Genomic DNA, 8,679 nt, shown 5'->3' on the forward strand with positions numbered 1-8,679 from the left:
AGAATCAGTGAGTGGGCTGGGCTGTTCAGTGGAGAGCACTAACTTAGAGTGTACAAGACTCTGGGATCTATCTCTGGCATCATACAATAAGTGACAAGGAAATCAAGCCAGCTTTGGTAGCACACTCTTGTAATTCCAGCATTAGGGAGTTACAGTCACATTCCAGGTTTTCCTGGGTTATGGAGCAAGACCCTGTTTAGAAATAACCAAGCCAAGCTGAGTGGCAGTGGTGCACATGTTTAATCCCAGCACTCAGGAGGCAAAGGCAGGCAGAACTCTGAGTTGGAGGCCACCTTGGTCTACAGAGTGAGTTCCAGGAGTTCTAGGACAGCCAGGGCCACACAGATAAACCCTGTGTCTAAAAACAAAACAAGAAAAGGGGGAGGGGATGGCTGGAGAGATGGTTCAGCCATTAAGATCTCTGGCTGTTCTTCCACAGGACCTGCTGTGGTGATATCTGACTTGTACAAATAAAGCCTCTCAGAAGGTCATAGAATGGAGCTTGCCATAGAGGTCTGGAGGTCTCTATGGACAGACAGGAAGTGAGGTAGCTGGGTGGAAGCAGGAGATAAGCAGGGAGAAACCCACAACCTGGTATCCACATGGCAGCTCACACTTCTCTGTAACTCCAATTCAGGGCTTCTGACACCCTCATACCACATACATGCAGGCAAAACACCAGTGAACATGAAATAAAAATAAACTTAGAAAAGAAAAAAAATCAAACCAAATCTAACCAACTAGGACAACAGTACATCCTAAAGGAAACTCATTTGATAGAGACTGGGAAGGGGCTGAGGGGGAGAGCTTCAGGTCCTAGAGCTAAAGTTCCTTCATGGTACACTGTTTTCCTAGTGGTGCATTAACATTTGCAACAACTGCCAGCTTTTTTTTTCCTGGTTTTTCCAAACAGGGTTTCTCTGTGGCTTGGGAGGCTGTTCTGGAACTAGCTCTTTTAGACCAGGCTGGTCTCGAACTCACAGAGATCCATCTACCTCTGCCTCCCGAGTGCTGGGATTAAAGGTGTGTGTCACCAACTCCTGGCAACTGCCAGATTTTTAAGGCATGGCAAAAAACACTTAACTCAGCTTGGTTGTGGCCTTCTGTACTCCCTATTCCAAAGCCTCTGTAAGAGCATTTTGATTTCAAAGGAGGCATTAGCTGAGGTCCAGAGTTATATACCAGATGTTGTTACTTCTGTTTTAGTTTTCCTTTTATGTTTGAGGTTTTGGGGCTGGAACTAAGGGCTAGGCCAGTACCTGCTGCCAAGCAACACCACCATCCCTTAGTTTTATTTATTACAGATGATAAGGTAGAAGAGAGTCTCTGTATGGATTACTAATCATGATAAAGTAGCCACCTGTGAACTCACCACACAACTGCTCTCAACACCCTGAGAATCCCTAGGTGCTCTTCAGGTGTGTATAGCCCTTGTTGTGGGGCTGGCTTTTCCAGATGCCTGGCTTCTCTGGAAAAGGGTAGCATTTAAGGATCCTTTCCCTTCTCAGACTGCCAGGGTACCAACTGCCACCTGGTCTTGTTTGCTGCACTTGAGCTATCCTGGGGTATGTTGACAGTCCTGATCACGAGTGAGCCATCTGTCCCTTGCAGGCCAGGCGGAGAAGCTGATGTACATGATGCATAACTCTGAGCACCCCCTGAGCTGTTTTGCCCTCTTTGAGAATGGGCCTTGCCATATTGCTGACACCAACTTCGATGTGCTCATGGTGAAGCTCAAGGGCTTTTTCCAGAGTGCCAAAGCCAGCAAGATTGAGACCCGGAGTACTTGCTACCAGTACTGTGACTTCCTGGTGAAGGAGGGCACAGTCACAATGGGTCCCAGTGCCCATGGCATCTCTGTGGAGGTAAGACCTTGGGGAAGGACAAGCAGAATATGCTATGGGCTGCACAGTAAGGGTTCTGGAAGTTTTCCCACCCCACGTAGTATCTCTCCTGTCTCTGTTACAGGGATGTTTTGTTTGGGGAGTGGTGGTAGACTCATATCTGAGGCCTTGAACTTACTGTGTAGCAAAGGATGATAAATTGATGGTCCTCCTGTTTCTGCCCACAAGCACTGAGATTGTGGAGTGTACCACTATACTCGGCCTCTTTCTTATGTTATTTGTTTTTATAAGACAGTCTCATTTGGCTTGAACTCTGTGCCTTCACCTCCTGAGTGCTAGGATTACAGGTGTATTTCACCAGGCCTGGTTTTCGTGGTGCTGAAAATACAGCATAGGCCTGAGAGAGAGGGGGAAAGAGGGGGGAGAGAGGAGTCTTACTGTAGCCTGGTCATGAATTCATGAAATCCTTCTATCAAAGCCTACAAGTGCTAGGATTATAGGAGTGAGCCACCATGCCTGTTTCTCTAGGAAATTTTTTAGATTTCTCTTTTTGTTTGTGTATATGGGTATTTTGCCTGTGGGTATGTTTTGTGTTCCACATGTGTGCAATGCCCACAGAGGGCAGAAGAGGGCATCTGGTTGATGCCCTGGATTTGGAGGCAAAGAAATTGTTAGTCACTATGTGTGTGCTAGGAACGAACCCCAGTCCCACGAGCAAGCAACACATGATTTTAACTGTTGAGCATCTCTCCAGCACCTCTCTAGGGTTCTTCTGTCTCTTCTTTAGCTATTCCGTCTCTGGCCTAGGATTGACGTGGGTTCACATCGGGTCAAAGGTTAGAGAGCCTGAGGCACAACCCAGGAAAGCAGAGGAGTAAGGATGCAGAGATGCCAACCACCCTTCCCAGGAAGGGCTGGAAGAGACAGCTTTCTGAAGGGTGCTTGGGAGGTGGGATGTCAGTCATGTGCCTGTACCCCCTTCTTAGTATGTTTTATGAGAGGCCTCAGAGCTGTGGAACAAAACTACACTTTCCTTTCAGCATTCGTCAGTTTTCATGGTGAGCAAGAATATCCAGATGAGATGCCTTCATCTAGTTGTTTTTTAGGCAAAAAACTTGCTACATTTACTTATGGCTGGCGTGGTGTATACATGCACAGCACGTGTGTGGAGATCAGAGCAGTCAGGTCTTTCTTCTACCATTGGGCCCTAGGGATTGAATGCAGGTTATCAGGCTTGGTGGCAAGCATCTTCATTGACTGATAGCCTTCTTCTTTGAGCCTAATTACATATGGATTGAAGGTGATATATGCGGAATATGGTGGTAGATAGCTTTAGAAGTGAAAGTCCAAAGCCTATCATGTGTCCAGCATTAACTAAGATTTCAAAAGATATATCACTAAGATATAAGCTTGCAGGGCCTGTCTTTTGAAATGTATCATTTAGTAAGCATGCAAAGCTGAAACACAAACTTTTTAATCCCAGCATTTCAGGAGGTAGATACTGATGAATCCCTTGAGTTACAGGGTGGCCTAATCTACAGAGCAAGTTCCAGAACAGCTATGGCTACACAGAGAAAGCCTGTCTTGAAAACAACAGCAACAACAACAAGCGAGAGGAAATGCCCTGAAAGGCATTTGGCTAAGGGATTCAGGCTGTCAAGAGGCCTGGTGACTGTAGTTGTGAGTGACATTCCTGTGAAGCAGTGTATAGAATAAGGAGCTCCAAGGCTGGGAGAGCTAGTGCATGCCTACTGTCTCAGTTCTTATGTGGTAGTGGCCAGAGGATTCTGAGTTTGAGGCCAGCTTGAGCTGCACAGTGAGATCCTGTTGGAAAGTAAAAACCAGAGGAAAGTGAGTCTGGGGAGCATCCTAGGTAGTTCAGAAAATGATCTAATGGCAGGTTTTTTTGTTTGTTTGTTTCTTTGTTTGTTTGAAGGAACCTCCAGGGCCAAGATTCTCTAAATCTTTTCAGTTGTGACTTTCAATGGTAGCAGTGGCAGGAGGAGGGAGCGAAGAGTGAAACAGGCCTCAACCTTGTCCTTACCCTTGCTGTCTGTTCTACTGTCCCAGGCGGAGTATGGCCCTTGTGTAGTGGCTAGTGACTGCTGGAGTTCCTACAGAGTTTTCTAGGTAGCCACACACCAGGGCCCCCCACAGTATTTGGAAATAGACATGATGCTGTGTATGGGCCAGCAGATACCATGATACAGTACATGGAACTCTTCAACAAGATCTGAAAACAGAAGCAAGTGTCAGTGGCTGGAATTCACTAGTGACTGGCAGCTGCCCACCGTCTAAGCTGTCACCAGGGTATTGCCCAGGAGGAACAGGTGCTGTACGCAGGGTCCTTGTCCCTGGCCCCGGCTGGTTCCAAGCTGTAGCTTGTGTGCCGGGGCTCTGGACTCTGCTCCTGACCCTATCACAGCTGTTTTTCACTTCATGCCTTAACTGGATTTGGCTTATCTTAAACAATGGTAATTCAAGCTTGGGCTCTCCTGCTGTAGGGTAAAGGTCCCTGCCAGCACTGAAGGTGAAAACAGTATGTGTCCCCCATTCCGGAGGATTTGGTATAGGCTACTGTGGCCACACTGTGTTGTGTGGCTGGGCTGGGTGGAGCCCCCTTTAGCTTGAGGACATGGCTGGCCTCTCCTGGAGATGGTTGGGTGATATGACTGGATTGCTCTCGATTTCTGGCTTGTTGGCTGCAGAGATTTGAGAACCAAGTCAGTTGGACTGTTGATTTCATCCTTTGAACTCTATTAGTTTCCCTTTCTGGCTTGCATTGTGTGAACCCATAGGCTAAGCTGCTGTAGCAAAGCTAAAAGCACATTTTATTTTTTACCTTAGTAATTCAGGGGCATTCAGTCCCCAGGGGCAGAATTAACTCTAGGATTAGCATGAACTAGGCTTCTTATGTCTTATTGTTTGGTCACCCCAATGTTTTTCTTACCACAGGATGTAAGCACACTTGTTGGCTCCACATTCACAGTCCACTGAGCAGAGAGAGAGTTGCTCAAATCACTGCAGGCATGCTTTCCTGACTCTCCACTCTTGGTTTGTTTAGGGTCTTCTGCACTGTACTTCACAAGTTGTCCTCTTGTCACACTTGCGCCTTGAAGTCATTCATTGATACCATTGCTTACCCTACCTCACACCTGCTACAGAAGCAGTGAACCAGGCTAGCATTTGAGATACATGTAGGTAGGCTTGGGAAAATTGCTGATATACAAAGTGTAGTGTGGTCCTCAGAGGACAGCTAAGCAGACTTTCCAGAGCATGTTTGTTTCTACAGCAGCTGTGAGGTGCTGCCCATGTTTACCCTAGCTTTGGCTGGCAGGGAAGCTCAGTATACCTTCCTGGCTGGAGGATCTGTTGTCCACATTGTTCACTGTTACTTCCCTTTGCTTTTGTTGTTAATATATATTTTATTTTGCCCTTCAAAAATTGAGGTATGTTTTGGGTGTCAATAAAATTTACAAATACTACATTTTGGCCTTCTGTTCCATATCTGGTCTTGTTGCAGTCTGTCCACTTTGAACTTTCTATAGGTTGCCTCAAATCATTTGTGGATGAGACAATGTGCAGACAGAATTTTGAACATACATACTCCTGAAAACACTGAAGTTAAATGCGGTAAACATGGACTCTAGGCTCCTACATAAGAAGCGGCTCAGGTCCTAAAAGATAAAAGAGAAGCATACACAGTCAACATCTTGTTAGTTGTAGTTGGCTTGCTTTCACATTTCCGGTATTCTTCATTTTAGCTTTTTTAAAAAAATATTTTGTTTTAAATTTGTGTGTGTGTGTGTGTGTGTGTGTGTGTGTGTGTGTTTATGCATGCATGCAGTGTTCTTGGGGGCCAGAAGAGGGCATCAGATTCCCTGGCTATGGTGTCATGGGCAGATGTAGGTGCTGGGAACTGAATTAGGTCTTCTGTAAGAGTAGCAAGTGTTCTTAACTACTAGGCTGTCTCTTCAGTCCCTTCATTTGGTTCTTTTCCATTTGAGCTCACACTTGACTGGCTTTAAACCTAGTGACATGTGATCAAGCTTGAAGAACTGCTACATGGGTACTTTGCTTCATCCTTGTCAATAAATGGAAACACAACACTGAAGGAAACTGGCTAACACAACACCTGATAATGGCTCTGCTGGCAGAGGCAGCAGAGTGAACTATGACTGCTGAGAAGGCCAGTGTGTCAACTGGCTTTCATGTGCAAGTCTGGATGGGACTTCTTAGAATACAGTAGGGCACAGTTGTCATTACATAAGTTCTTGAAGGTTCAAGTTGTGTGAACATTGGGATTATTTTTATAAATTTAAGGGGAAGGGGGAATGATTGTCATCATTTTATACATACTAGCACCTGGGGCTATGATTCAGCCAGGCTGGCTGGCCTGCCAGCCTCAGATTACAAAGCTGAGATTCCACACATAGTCCTCTATACTTGCCTTTTTACCTGGGTTCTGGGTATTGAACTTTGGTGCTCATGTGCCAGGCCAGGACTTTACTGACTGAGCTGTCTCCTCAGTTCCAAGGCAAAGATTCTTGATTTTCTTGCATTGTTTCGTTTTCCAACTTATTCATCCCAGGCCCAATCACATAGCAGGGCTAACTTGAAAATATTTTCAAACGTGTGCGCACGCACGTGTGTGTGTGTGTGTGTGTGTGTGTGTGTGTGTGTGTGTGTGTGTGTGTACATGTAAGTGCAGTGCTTGAGGAAGCCAGAAGGGGGCATTGGATCCCCTGCAGCTGGAATTATAAACAATTGTGAACCTTTTGACATGGATGCTGGGAACTGTTTTGGGTTCCTCTAGAAGTAAACACTCTTAATTCCTGAGCCATCTCTACCTGCATATAGGCTCATTTTTAAGAGTAACTTAAATTATACTGAACTGTCTTTGGTTCCATTAAAAAGAGAATTTAGCCCAACTGACCTTTAATCCCAGAACTCAGGAGGCAGAGACAGGAGGAATTCTTGAGTTTGAGGCTAGCCTGTTCTACATAGTGAGTGCCAGCACAGCCAGGACTACGTAGACACTGTCTTAAAAAATCAAAAATAGGAGAATTTAAGGCCTGCAAGATGGGTGGGCAGGTAAGGGTACTTGCCACTCAAGCCAAGTGATCAGAGTTCAGTCCAAGTAAGGTGGAACGAGAGCCAACTCCACAAAAGTGCTGACTTTACCAGGTGCCGGTGTAGCGGTGTAGCATGCCACGTGTGTACTTTTCCCCAATATGCACCGGCACACTAGTGTGTGGGTACACACACACACAGAGCACTTTAAAAGGAAAATGTGAAGAGTCCTGGACCTGAATCTAACACTGGGAATCTTTTGTTGTGTAGGAAAGGCAAGGCTGGGGTTGTGACAGGCATGCTGGGGCTGCCAGTTAAAGGGAGGAGAAGGCTGGATTAGGAGCTGCTGTAATACTAGGTACCCGAATGTTGCTGTGAGAGGACAGTGTTGGGGATTATTTCTCCTCTGTTGTCCCTGAATCAAATCTAGAATGTCAGGCTTGGTGGTAAGTGCTTCATAGGCTGAACAATCTCGACAGCATCATCCTTAAATCACGTGTGTGTGTGTGTGTGTGTGTGTGTGTGTGTTGTGCTTATTGTGCAGGGGTCAGAGGGCAACTTGCAGAAGCCTGTGGCTCTTCTACCGTGTGCATCCTGGGGAGGACACCAGGAAGGCAGGCTTAGCAGCAAGTACATTTGCCCTTCCTTTTTTATTGTCAGTGTAAATGACATTCCCACAACAAAGACCGATGGCTTCCAATATTTAAAACTAGTTTGGGCCTCAGAGAACCTCTGAAAGGACCTTAAGATCCCATGCACTCCCCTGGGCACAGACTTGGGGAACTACAGGTGTAATGTGTGCTCACGGTGGTGCAACTGTTTTCCTCCTAGCTACTCTGAGCACACAGCTTCCTTAAATTTTAAGTGGCATCCAGATTCCTCACTCTGAAAAGCACCTTGTTAGGAACCCTGAGTAAGACACTTAACTGTCTTCTCTAAGAAAGTTGCTGGGAACTGGGAAAAGAGAAGGAAAAACAGCTGTAAAAATTTATTATTACATTCACTTAAGGAGTTACAACTTAAAATTCCATAAACAGAACTGTTAAAGGTAACATGGCCTCCACCATGGGAACTGAACCTAGGGCCTCAGTCTCTTCCTATGCTACATTGGAGACAGGGTCTTGTTACTTATCCAAAACTCCCAAACTTACCATGCAGTCTATTGAGTCCTAAGACTTAATATGCCATCTTCCTGCCTCTGCCTCCTGATTGCTTTGATTACCACGTTTGGCTTTATTTTTTAATGATTGCTATTTTTGCTTCCTTATTTCTTATTTACAGACGTAAAGCCTTGAATCACTGTAGCATATAATATACATTTACTTCCTTTTGTTTTTCTTAAGCTAAAAATGTCTTTATCCTCCTTAGCCTTATCTTGGGTGTTGTAACACTGTTTATCTTATTTGGAGGGATCCTCCCCCCGCAAGGTCTGTATGGACAGTGTTCCCATGAAGCTTGCCTACCTTGCAAGCCAGTCTTTCCTTTCTGTTTCAGAATGGACTTCATCCTTCTCGGAAGTCCTTAGGGCCACTGTCACCTCGGTCTGATTTATTTCCCAGTCCCCATTTGGGGGCAAAGATCAAAATCCTCCGGTTGAAGAGGATTTTCATAAAACAGCTGAATCCTGCCTGGGTCATCAGTGGCAAGAGTCCAAACGTGTGTGCCTGTCTGGGCGCCAAGAGTTAACTTTTGCAAATGCTGCTGCCTAGGGAACTCCAGGGTTCGCTGGCTGCCACTGAGCCATAAAGAAAATAACAAACCC

General features: G+C 45.6%; 1 pseudogene; it reads left to right on the forward strand.

Moving 5' to 3' along the window:
* Window positions 1–1,616: 1,616 nt before the first annotated feature.
* LOC100770419 lies at window positions 1,617–4,117 on the forward strand (annotated as a pseudogene).
* Window positions 4,118–8,679: the final 4,562 nt, after the last annotated feature.

Source organism: Cricetulus griseus, assembly GCF_003668045.3.
Source record: "Cricetulus griseus strain 17A/GY chromosome 1 unlocalized genomic scaffold, alternate assembly CriGri-PICRH-1.0 chr1_0, whole genome shotgun sequence".
Taxonomy (NCBI): domain Eukaryota; kingdom Metazoa; phylum Chordata; class Mammalia; order Rodentia; family Cricetidae; genus Cricetulus; species Cricetulus griseus.